Source organism: Rattus norvegicus, chromosome 16, assembly GCF_036323735.1.
Source record: "Rattus norvegicus strain BN/NHsdMcwi chromosome 16, GRCr8, whole genome shotgun sequence".
Classification (NCBI taxonomy): Eukaryota; Metazoa; Chordata; class Mammalia; order Rodentia; family Muridae; genus Rattus; species Rattus norvegicus.
In genome coordinates, this window is record NC_086034.1 from 67846517 (window position 1) to 67859478 (window position 12962).

The following is a 12962-nucleotide window of genomic DNA, read 5'->3' on the forward strand; positions in this document are numbered from 1 at the left end:
TAAGCTTAGCTATGCCTTTGTTGATCAGCTCTGTCTGTGTTCGTGAGGAAGGTATCTGAAAGCCGTCTCTTCCCTACAATAGTTCAGTGAGATTGATAGAAATACAGGCTGATGCTGGTGACCAAGATTTTTTTTCTCATTGTCTGATTGTGGTCACGCCACATACCAGGACAGTAGGTTATTTTATTCCATGGGTCCCATTTCTGGGGGCGTGGGAGTGGGGGAAGACTGATTTAAATTGAACATTCCACAGAGTGAATTAAGAGCTTATAGTATTTACATATGGATGGAGCCCAGGGGAAAAGACAGCTGGAACATTCGAAGAAACTCCTGAGTGATGCTGAGAGATTTCAAAGGAGTTATGGAGGTGTCCCCAGTGGGTCACAGCTACTCTGTGAGCCAGCCCTAAGCCATTCATGTTGATGGTTCAAGAGGGAGACTTAAAACATCAGTCCTAGGAGTAACTGACGGCTGCTGATGTCCAGAGAGGGAAAGCGTGGGACACAGGTGCCACATAGCAGGGAGACATATACAATATGGCACCTATGAGAAGTCAACAGGTTTCTGAGACTTTCGAGATAAATCGGCATAAAAATATTTAAGTGGCCATGCCAATAATTTAGAAAATGCATACTGTTAAATAAACTAAATTCATGCTGGAGATATAAAAGAAATATTGTCAGACATAGGTGCACACAGTTTACAAATCCTGCCAGGTTATGGTTCCTTGGTATCTAAGTTATCTTCTAACCTATGTACAGAAGGAAGGAACATTACTCATGAAGCTGCCTGCTACAGAGGTAGAAACCAGTAATTTATTCATAGTGCCAAAGGTGTTTCTTTTGGGGATGACACTTTAAAAGCAGTCCTTCCTTGTCTGGCTAGGACAGGGAGGAATAATTCTGTGTAGGACAGTAGAATGGCCACCATAGCTTATCCTGTCCGCATCCCCTGAAGGAGGTTGAGGAGTCCCCCCCTTCCCCCCAAGGAACACTAAAAGCCAACCCTGGGGCTCTGTTTAGGGTGATGGCCCCTGTTGTTTAGGTAGTAGGGAGTCTCATAAACTTTCTAGCATGCACAGCCTGTGGGATCTGGGCCAGGGTTTAATGTCTTCATGCTTTATGGAGCATAAAGCCTTTATGCCAAGTGGAAGAAAACTAAAAGTGCCCATCATATAGGCCTTTTCTGCAGAAAAGAATATAGCTTTAAGTAATATTACAGAACACATAGCCACAAGCTATATACTGCCATTCCTTTCAGTTAATATAGTTTTTTTCATCATCATTGTTCATTTCCTATGCTCTATGACTATTTACTACGAGGGCAGGATTGAATAGTTATGATACACCCTATATCCCACAAAACCTGAAATATTGATATTCCGGCTGTTTACAGAAGAAAGCCTCCTGGCTCTCATTAGAGGTTTCCAGAGACAACCGCCATAATCATAAGGAACGAGGCCACTAAGGGAGTGAAATAAGATATTTGCAATGTCTTATGGTCAACAGGTGAGGAGCCAGGGTGTGTGAATGAATAGTGACTGCTCTTTGGTATGCAGCCAATTTTTCTTAAACGCTCATCATATTAAGAACCAAGCATGCTTGAATTGTTTTTCCATTACAGTCTATGTCTCATCTACAGTGTTATGCTGCCTGCCTGTCAGTCAGCTGTCTGCAGCACACTCAGGCCAGGTCCCCTGATGGGAAAACATATCAGTGGTCTAGGCCTTCCTTTTATCTTTTCTTTCTTTCCTTCTCTCTTTCTCTCCCCTCCCTCCCTCCTTTCCTCCCTCCCTCCCTCCCTCCCTCCCTCCCTCCCTCCCTTCCTTCCTTCCTTCCTTCCTTCCTTCCTTCCTTCCTTCCTTCCTTCCTTCTTTCCTCCCTCCCTCCCTCCCCAACACCCCCCCCTGTATCCTTGGTTTTCCTACCCATCCTTTCTTGATCACAGAGCATGGTTGTGTTAGGTTATTCCTAATCAGGAAGATAGGGAGTGAGGTTCAAGAACAGAGCCTAGAAGAATGTATTATCCGTGTGTGTGTGTGTGTGTGTGTGTGTGTGTGTGTGTGTGTCTGTCTGTCTGTCTGTCTGTCTGTCTGTCTGTCTCTGGTTGTGTGTGTTGGATTTAACAGGTTTCCATGACCCCACAGGTTGAAGGAAGTATGCAGTCTCAAAAAAGTGAGTATTCTTTTTTGATTGAACTTGAATTTAAGCTCACCCAAGGGTATAATCAGAAAGGGCTTTGAGTCTGAAGTCGCAGTGGGCAGGACAGGTTTATGTGGGATAATTAGAAGGATCCAAATAAGCTGTGCTTGAGCCAAAACATGCCAGGGGTTGAGTGGCATGTGACAAGTCACAAGTATGGTGCTGCAGGGTTCTTAAGAAGAGATTTGTATTCCGGTGGTATTTATACTACCTGGGAGAGCTAATACAATCGAAGGAATTGGGTCTCAGGATAAGAAGATGACAAGACATAGTAGGTCTATAATAATCATCCAGCTATCTCTGGTGTAAAAACAGCATCCCAGGAAGGAGAAGAGGTCCCACATCATATAATCCAGTGGTTCTCAACTTGTGCATCATGGCCACTTAGGAGGTCACATGTTAGATATCCTACATATCAGATATTTACATTACAATTTATAATAGTAGCAAAATTATAGTTATGAATGAAATTATAGTTATAGTAGCAATGAAATAATTTTATGGCTGGGGGTCATCACCATATGAGGAAGTATACTAAAGGGTTGCAGCATTAGAAAGGTTGAGAACCACTGATCTAACCAGTCACAAACCATTTTTAACTTCTAGAATATAGGACAGAGCACACCTCAGACCTGTAGGATATCTTGATCATTCTGTTGGAAGACTTTGAGAAGTTTTCTGTATTTTGAGAAGTCATGATGATATTTATTCATGTTAAGGTAAGTTATTAAAGCAAAATGCCAGGTTTTATTATTCTGGTTGAAAATATATTAGCCTAGTATGTTAAAATGGTTATTTTATAAAAAGCTGCCAATCAGAATTGTTTAGCTGTGTGTGTATGTGCACACATACACACAAGTCTGCCAATCAGAGTTTATTATACACATATAATCAGAGCCTTTCTATAAAAATCTGCCAATCAGAGTTTATTGTATAAACATGTATGTAGTATATTTATAATTAAATCAGAACACTAATTTAATTCATACATAATGCTGTAGGTTTCATAAACAATTTTTCAAACTATGGCATTCACAAAGGGATGGATAATAAGGGGGATTCTACTGTAGAAATCACTGGAAACTACTGATCTAGTTCAGGAGTCCACAGACTAAAGCAGACCAAACTATACTTGAATTGCTGATCGTTTTTTATAAATAAACTTTTATTAGAATATGGTGTTGCCTATAGCTGCCTTCTTGTTCTGCGATGGAGTTCAGAAGATGTGATGGAGTTTACAAAGTCCATTCTTTCTCTGGCTCCTTACAGACAAGGCAGAGTTCCGATGTAGTCAAGCCCTCTCATTTCACAAATGAAAACCACGCAGAAGTGCAATGACCTGTCCTAGCACACACAGAAGGACCCAAGAAAGCTTTAATTGAGGGATGTGCTCAGTTACTCTCATTGATTTCATGATTTCATGTCCAGTACCACTTTCTACTTCACCCACTATTCACGCTTCTGCTTTTCTCATCACCTGTTAAGGTCTGGTTGTGCAACATCCCTCCCCAGCTCTGGGGTTGCATGCTGGCTCTTAAGGTAGCTCTGCTATGTTGAGAGGTTCTGGAAACTTGAGATGAGACCTCATGGGGGTAGGGAAAGTAGGTCATTGGGGCAGTAGGTCATTGGGGGCAGTAGGTCATTGGGGGCAGTAGGTCATTGGGGCAGTAGGTCACTGGGGACAGGTTCTTAGAGGTACTTGTCATTCGCCCCTCCCTGTCTCCTTCTCTCTGCATCTTTTTTTTTTTTAATTTATTTAATACGTAATAATAATTCTTTGGTTTCCGGGCAAACATCCCCCTCCCCCCTCCCCCTCCCCATGGGTGTTCCCCTCCCAACCATCCCCCCATTGCCGCCCTCCCCCCAACAGTCTAGTTCACTGGGGGCCCAGTCTCAGCAGGACCCAGGGCCTCCCCTTCCACTGGTGCTCCCACCAGGACATTCATCGCTACCTATGAGGTCAGAGTCCAGGGTCAGTCCATGCACAGTCTTCAGGTAGTGGCTTAGTCCCTGGAAGCTCTGGTTGCCTGGCATTGCTGTACATATGGGGTCTCGAGCCCCTCCAAGCTCCTCCAGTTCCTTCTCTGATTCCTTCAACGGGGGTCCCATTCTCAGTTTAGTGGTCTGCTGCTGGCATTCGCCTCTGTATTTGCTGCACTCTGGCTGTGTCTCTCAGGAGAGATCCACATCCGGCTCCTGTCGGTCTGCACTTCTCTGCTTCATCAATCCTGTCCAATTGGGTGGCTGCATATGCATGGGCCACTTGTGGGGCAGGCTCCGAATGGGAGTTCCCTCAGTCTCTGTTTTAATCTTTGCCTCTCTCTTCCCTGCCAAGGGTATTCTTGTTCCCCTTTTAGAGAAGGAGTGAAGCATTCACATTTTGATCATCCGTCTTGAGTTTCATTTGTTCTAGGCATCTAGGGTAATTCAAGCATTTGGGCTAATAGCCACTTATCAGTGTTCTCTCTGCATCTTATCTGTTACAAAGTAGAGTGCTCTGCTCTGCTCTCCCATTGCTAAGATGGTTCTTCGAAGGGTCAAGCAGCCATGTCTCCACCCATTTGAAACATGGAGCCAAAGTCAATCCTTCCTCCTCTTAAGTCACTTCTGCTAGCTGTGTTGTCATACTGATAACAAAACAACAAAACAGAGCCAAACAAGAAGAAATGCCAAAACTACAACTGGCTAATACAGTACCCAGTTTTATCAAGAGGACACAGCTTCAGTCAAGAGTAATATTTTGAAAAGAAAAAGAGAGAAAACCATCTGGAAGATGGAATTCCTCTATGGCTAATGGGGCTCACAGTAGCAGAGTGTGGACACTCAGAGGGGAAATCAATTGGAAGTGGTCATTGCTCTCCACTTGACCATTTTATTTTCTGCCACAGTTGGCTTGGGTACTTTGTATACTGTGAACCAGGCTCTGAATGGGTCTTTGCAACTACATGCCACAAATACCATGAAAAACACACAGAATAGGGTAGGGATGGGGGCACATCTGTTTTAAGGATGATGAGGTCAAGGTACAGACCTCATCATACACACACACACACACACACACGCACACACACACATATGTATATATGTGTGTGTGTGTGTGGTCATATATAAAATATAATATATAGCAATATAATATATATTATATATAAATTATATATATAATTTCCTCTCTATATAGTTTTTATATCTATCATCTATCTACATATGTATCTACATATATATCTATGTATCTATGTATATATGTATGTATGTATGTATGTATGTATCTATCTATCTATCTATCTATCTATCTATCTATCTATCTATCTATCTATAGTTTTTCTTTTTGGAAAGAGACCAGAAGTTACATTGATGCAAGCCATAACATCACTAATTGTGATTAAGTCCAGAGACCCTTTGCGTGTTGCATTCTAGGACATGGCTACTTAGTCTTCAGATAGCACAGAGGAAGCATGGTGACTAATACCAAGAGTGTGGTCTGATAATACCCTTCTGCCTTGGAACAGAGACACAGAAATAACATAACCCCGCTCTTAGGGGAAGCTGTGGGATCTAAATTATAGACCCCCCCATAAAAAAAAAGGTAATTGGAAATGAAATTGTCCTTTAAAAATATGACTTTGGATGTGTTTCCTTCCTTTCTTTTTGTCCTTGGAGGGAACAGAGAGGGTGTGGTGCATGCTAACAAGTTCCCTGCCGCTGAGTTACACACTCAACCCCAAGAACTTAAACATTTTTTGCTAAGTAATTATCATTGTTTATAATAAGTGGTAATAAAGAGAAGGAAGAGACAGTTAAATCTACAGAGAAGGCCATTTCCCTTAATGATGGCATCTTGTATTGCTGTTTTGAGATATCAGAACTGGGAAGCTGCCACTGGTGTAGTCCCATAGCGAATCAAAGTCTCACTGCTTTACTCGGATCATTTGTGGGGACAGTTCCATGCAGCTTATCCCATGAAGACTTGTGTGACGGATAGCACAGTCGTGATATGTAATTTTAAGATGAGCATGGTAGCTCAGGTCTGTAATCTCAGTATGCAGGAAGCTGAGGCAGGAGGATTGCTTTGAGTTTGAGACTAGTCTGGGTTATACAGTAAGTTCCAGTCTAGCCCATGCTACAAAGTCAAATCTTGTTTCAGAAAACCAAAAGTCAATCAACTACCCAGCCAAACACACAACCCCAAAGAAATCCCTCAATTCCCCAAACCAAAACATGGAACTTTCTTCATCACTAGAAGCTTCGTCCTTATTCCTCATCTGGGGCCCTTGACAACTGCAGTTTCTATCTCTTTAATCATCATTTAAAGACTATTAAAAAGAAGACTGTTCTAAAATTGCAATCTTAGATGTTTTGCTTCATGAGACGGGCATTCCCCCCCTACTTAGCATGGTGCCCTGGGAATGCATGCGCCTGTTGTATTGTCTGTAGTTCTATCTGTTTTGGTCCACGATGTGGCTATGTCACTGTTTAGGCACCCGATGAGGACATTTGTTGGGTTCTGTTACTAAGATCGGTATAAACATTCATTTGCATGTGTGTGTATATTGCCTGTGCCCTGGACTCCGATGCCCGACCCTACCTGCTCTTGGGGGTTGGAGGTGAGGTGGCACTGAGTCAATGACATAGACTCTAGGATAAGGCGAGAAGTGATGCTGCAAGCTCCTTTAAGAACCTCCAGCCACGCCTCATTGGTCCCAAGAAAGCGTCTCTTCTAAGCAGCAGTTTCTGATCGGCTGGCATTGTCTGCACCAGCAATCCTTGGTCTCTCAGGCAGGTCTCAGTTAGGTCCTCCTACAGGAGAGGACTTTGTGGCCGCATGTCCTCCCGACCCCCTTTATGTCTATGTGTGAATATGTGTATGTACATATGTGTGTTTGTATGTGTGTGAGTATGTGCATGTGTGTGCACATGAATACACAGGCCATACATCTCTTCTCTCTGGGGTACATGCAATATTGTATCCTATAGTAAGCGCATGGCTCATTCTCAATGAAACTATCTTCCATTGTGGCTGTAGCTCTTACATTCCCTTAGCACTGTGCCTGTCCAGTTTTCTAATTTTTATTGGCATTTGCAGTTGTCTGTACTGTTCACCTTGCCTTCTGTGTAGGTGTGCAGAAACCACTTGCACTTCCCTGGTGTCCAAAGCTTGCCCGAGTGTTCACTTGGGTTAATATGCTATTTATATACCCTCTGCAGTGAAATGTCTGTTCATATATTTTACCCATTAATAGCTAGATTTGAGAGTTCTTTGTCTATTTTGCTTATAAGGCCTTCACTGAATATGTTATTTGCAAAGTTCTCAAACCATTCTGGCTGGTTTTGTCATCTTCCCAGTTTTTTCTCTCCAGATAAAAACATTTCTATCTTAACAAGGCTTGGTTTATGTATCTTTTTATTTTATGAATTGTGCTTTTGGTTATCAAGTGAAATGATATTTTCAAAAGTTGGTAGGAATCGTCCGGGCCCAATGTTATAGAAAGAACTTGTGGATCAACTACAAAATGCTGAAAGGTTACGTGGTCCCTTCTTTCTCTCTGGTTAAAGGGTGATCCTCTGCCTTGCTTGAGGAGCAGGGGTCAGACAGAAGACTTCCAAGTTGACTTGTCTACATGCTGTTAACATCTGTGAAGGGCGCGGGGACATGGTGTCACTTCTGTGGGCACAGAATGATCCCAAAAGAGCCCAAAACTATCTATGAGAATTAATGACACTCACTCCAGCCTATTCAAAGAACCCAGCTCATTTCACATGAGATAAATTACAGGACTTTGTCACCCTGGCTCCCAGAGGAGGACACTTCTATGACTGATAGTTGCTTACCCCCTGGGAGCCTGAGATGGGGCAGAGGAGACCTGCCTGGTTGAGTGATGACTTGTGGCTTCACTGCTGACCTTGCTGCAAGTGTCCTGCTCATGGAGCAGGGCAGAGAAGACACTGGAATGATAGCGCATCCAAAGGAAGGGTCACACAGTGGAGAGGGCCCTAACGCCTACTGCCCGGTTAAACCTTCAATACTAGTCAGCATTCTGAGGACCAGACAGGCCTGAAACAAAAGGCCATTGCTCAAGCTTGCCGCATTCAGTCATTGTTACTGTTGGTGATTTTGAGGAGTGGCACTATGTGGTACTTATTGAGACTGTGCATGGGGGTGGGGTGGGGCTATATTTATTGCAAGGAAGAAGGGCATTCTGGGGGTAAGAAATGGTGAGGCCTGAGGTCTACCATAATCACAGTGGCCCCCCATAGGCTCATAGATTTGAATACTGGGTCACTTGGGAGTGTCACTATTTGAAAGGATTAGGAGGTGTTGGAGGAAGTGTGTCACTGTGGGTGGGCTTTGAGGTTTCCAAAAGCCTATTCTAACTGCCTGTGGATCTGGGTGTAGAACTTCCAGCTCCATGCCACCATGTTTCTGACCATGATGACAATGGACTAAACCTCTGAAACTGTAAGCAAGTACCAACTTAATGCTTTCCTTTGTAAGACCTGCCATGGTCATGGTGTCTCTTCACAGCAAGAGGATATTGACTAAGACACTCAGCCTCCCAAATGCTACGATTATAGTCCTGATTCACCATGTTCAGATTTTTCGTTTGTTTTAAAGATGCTCTCTGTCATGTTGCCAAGTCTGATCTTGAACTCAATACTCCTGCAGCCTCAGCCTCCTGAGCGTTAGGATTACAGCCACACACCGCCATGCCAAGCCACTATTGCTACTTTTAACTTATTCACTGAAGCTAGTCTTCCTACTATCATATAAAAACTTAGGTGCTCACTTGAAATTTCTGGTTTTTTTTTTTTTTATAATATAAATATAAAGTAGAATGGCCGCTGCCTAGTTTCTAACTCACACTTAAGACTTTTGCCATCCCCTGGCCCCAATCCTTAGTCAGGTGTAGTAGGGAGATCTGCTCCAGAGAAAGAAGGGTGTGGTTTGGGTCTTTTTGTTATTTTGTCCTTTTTTTTTTTTTTTTTCCGGAGCTGAGGACCGAACCCAGGGCCTTGCGCTGTACCACTGAGCTAATCCCCAACCCCAAGGGTGTGGTTTTGAATAGCTGCTATTGCTGATAACTCCAGGTAGGAGACCAGCAGGCAGGTGGAAGCATTTAACAGACACTGATGGAAGCTGGCTTTACGCAATCCCAGTGACAGGAGCAAAAAGTAGCTTCTCTCCTTCTTAGGATGGTCGACTTGATGCTCTGGAGGTTCTCAAGGCCCAATTCCTGTTACCTCTTGCAGTCAGAGGTATCTGGTAGACACTTGTTCCACAGCCTTTGGGAATCGACAACACCCTCAGATTTCTAGGCCAGAAGTTCTCCATGCAGGTGAGCTTGTCTCCTGGGGACTTTTAGAAATGTCTTCCCAGTGCTGGGAAGTGCTATTGGTACTCACTAGGTCAGAGATACTGCTGAAAGCTTAGCATGCTGCCCAGCACAGATCCCCATAGCAAACCATTATCTACCTTGGGACTACTAGGGAAAGGTAAGGGGATAGGTAAAGAGTAATGGAGAGTGGTTAGGATCAAGGCATGATATATGTAGGTATGAACATCTATTAATATGTAAAATTAATATGCATTTATAATTATAATTAAAGAGCAATAAAAATAATTCTCTGTCAGTAGTGGCAAGAAGTTGTATATGTTAGCTCTCGAGCCTGGGAAAATGCTCGTGCCTCTGTTGCTGTACAAATCCTGGGCTTGCAAGAGGACATCACTGATGTTCTAGCCCTTCAGCTTAGCCGTCGAAGGGTGGCTGGTATATCCCTCATACATCTCCCTCATGAGGTAGACCTCTGAGAGACCATTCTGAAATCTGTTCATAATACAGCTCTCTCCAAAGATATCACATTCACGAATCTCTTCCCTTTTTCCATTTGTATTGCCTGGGTGGTAGATTTAGGACTTACCTAACTGATTATTATACCTATCAGCTACTGATTGCCACAGTAATCCAGTATAATATGTCAGCACAAAAACTCTGTGGTCTGCAATGTGTATTGGTTGATGTGTGCTTGGCATGACTGACTTGGGTTCCATTTGCCTGTGGTTGTTCTTTTGTATGGAGTCAGTGGTCACTCTCTGATCCAGAGTAGGTTTGGTGAATACGTTGAATATGTTGGCTTTTCTTTTTTCCAACTTGACATAAGCTAGAGTCATCTGAGAATAGGAACCTTCAATTAAAATTGGCCTGTAGGCATTTTCTTGATTGGTGGTGGATAAGGAAGGGCCCAACCCCACTATACGCAGTGCCATCCCTGAGCTGATGGTCTTTTTATGTATAAGCAATGGAACAAGCCAGGAGGAGCAAGCCAATTGGCGACCTTCTTCCTCGGCTCTGCATCAGTTCCTGCCTTGACTTCCTTCCATGATAGGCTGGAATCTGAAAGTGTAAGCCAAGTAAACCCTTTCCTCTCTGACTTACTTGGCCATGATGTTTTATCCTAGCAATAGAGAGCAAACCAAGAGAGTGGGATAATGGCTTTGTGTCTCATCCTCCAAAAGGCTTGCTGGGGGGGGGGGGACATTCTCACAGTGGTAATGGAAAGTCAAGATTACAAGCAAATTGATTCATGCCAATGTTCCTTGAGCTTCTGCTTGTGTCACGTCTGTGGCATTTCACTAACTAATGTATTGCTCACCGAAGCAATTCATATGGTTGCGTCTAGTGGACTTACAGAAGCAGAGCACCGCTTCTCTCTTAAGAACTTACTTCGGAATGTGGTAATTTTTAGCTTCAAGGTGCAGCTCAGATTACGTTCAGCAAACATGCAGGTGTTCATCTTGTACACTGTAAGAGTGTGTACACTGGTATGCACACGTGTTGTCTTTATGCATATAGAACACATACGACCCAGTGGAAGGGTGGGAACAGCTGCAAAGGTAGCTGAGACAGGAACCCACTGGGCCAACAGACGAATGATTCTACCTTGACAATTGTTCCTCACAATGCCAGGTGACTCAGGAAATAAACTGACTTCTAAGCTCAGAGCTCAATCATGACTCCTCAAAACTTTGAGCTAGGCACCATCTGGGAAAAAAAAAAAAACAAGAAACTACAGATCCACAGTAGAAGTATAGCCCTGTATGGCAGAATCTTCCTCCCCAGGCCTGGATCTCTGCTTTGGAAACCATTGTGTCCTGTCTATCCAAACACAAGCATTGCATGTTCAGTTATAATCATTAGCCAAGGGCAGAAATCCAGATTCCCTTTACAGTGGGGAAACAGGAGGGTAGCAAAGGAACCAATCTAACAACGAGAGGAGATGGAAAGTGGGCAGTTCTGAATTCATATGGGTATCCGGGCTCAAAGCAACACATACCTGAATGTTGGGACTCCTATCTATGCCCATTCTTTCCCCCAAATATTACAAAGACAGGCCTTTATTGCAGTGCTGTATCTAAGGTCTGATATAACCAACTAACCGGCTTTGTGATTTTTTTGTTTTTCATTAAAAACTCAGGACTGGATGATTGTTGTGTAACTGAGGAAACAAACAGGCTTAGAGAAAAGTTTAAGTAGCTAGGGTCTCAGGGCTGGGAACTAGCAATGGAAGAAAAATAATCTTGGTTCTGATATCTTGAATGTGGATTGGGAAGACAATTCTCAAGCCAATTTATTTCCTCTCTCCTCCCTCTTTCCTCCCTCTCTTCTTTCCCCTCCTCCATCCCTTTTCATGGAAGAAGTCAGTTGCTTTGTTTAAAGCACCAACGAATTCTATCCTTTCAAACATCAGCCTTCCACCCAATACCTGCATCACTCAACGATGTGTTTTCTTTGCCCCCTTTGGACCACTTAATTACATTCTCCCTTCTTTAGGAGGAAAGCTGACATGTAATTATTTTCATGATTAACACTCCTGTGCAGCTAATTGTAATTATGCCTTATAATCACAGTTATGATCGCCAATTACTCATTCCTGCCTCATTTGAATGTTTTTCTTTATCCGAGCTTCACCAAGTTGATGGAGCTAATGCTCCTGCTATGAGCATGTGCCCACCCCAACCCCCTATTGCATGCACACACTCAAGAGTTTTCAGCCATGTTACTACTTCCAGCCTTTTCTGTCCTCCCCTGTGTTATTGTCCCACATTACATCACGACTCCTCACAACCCCCCCCTTCTCATTTTCAGGTCTCCGTACACCTCCCCCTGCCCCCCTTTTGCTGAGAGGAACTGAATTATGGTTGTGTCTGAACAGATGATGCTTTCGTCTAGATAGACACGTGAAAAGGAGGTTCAAGTCACAAATATTCATGGCCCTGAAGAAGAGGACAGTGTCATGCAGAGTCACACAGCTGTTGTACCCAAGAAGAGAGTGGAAATACCAGGGCTGTGAGCAGTAGGCTTTGTAGCCTTTAGAGGGTGTGGTGTCCATTGGTTCCTAAAAAGAAAGCGGTTGGCTAGAGCTGAAGTAATCTAAGGGTGGACTGAGAACTAGACCTCTACTCTGGGTTAAGTAGGAAGTGAGCCTCATTCCCATGATAAAGAGGGTTGTTTGACTCTGAGTCCTCGGTAGGAGTGGGGACAGGCACTTCCTCTTTGACCATTTGAGGATTTCACCTGATGTCCTGGTGATAAAGGACTAATTCTCTGAAACTGTAAGAAAGCCCCTAGTTAAAAGCTTTCTTTTATAAGAGTTGCCTTGGTTATGGTGTCTAATCACAGCAATGGAGCAGTGACTAAGAGTCACGAAATTGAGGCTATTGACAAATAATCCAAGGCAATTTGACAACCTTTTAGCAAAACAAAATCA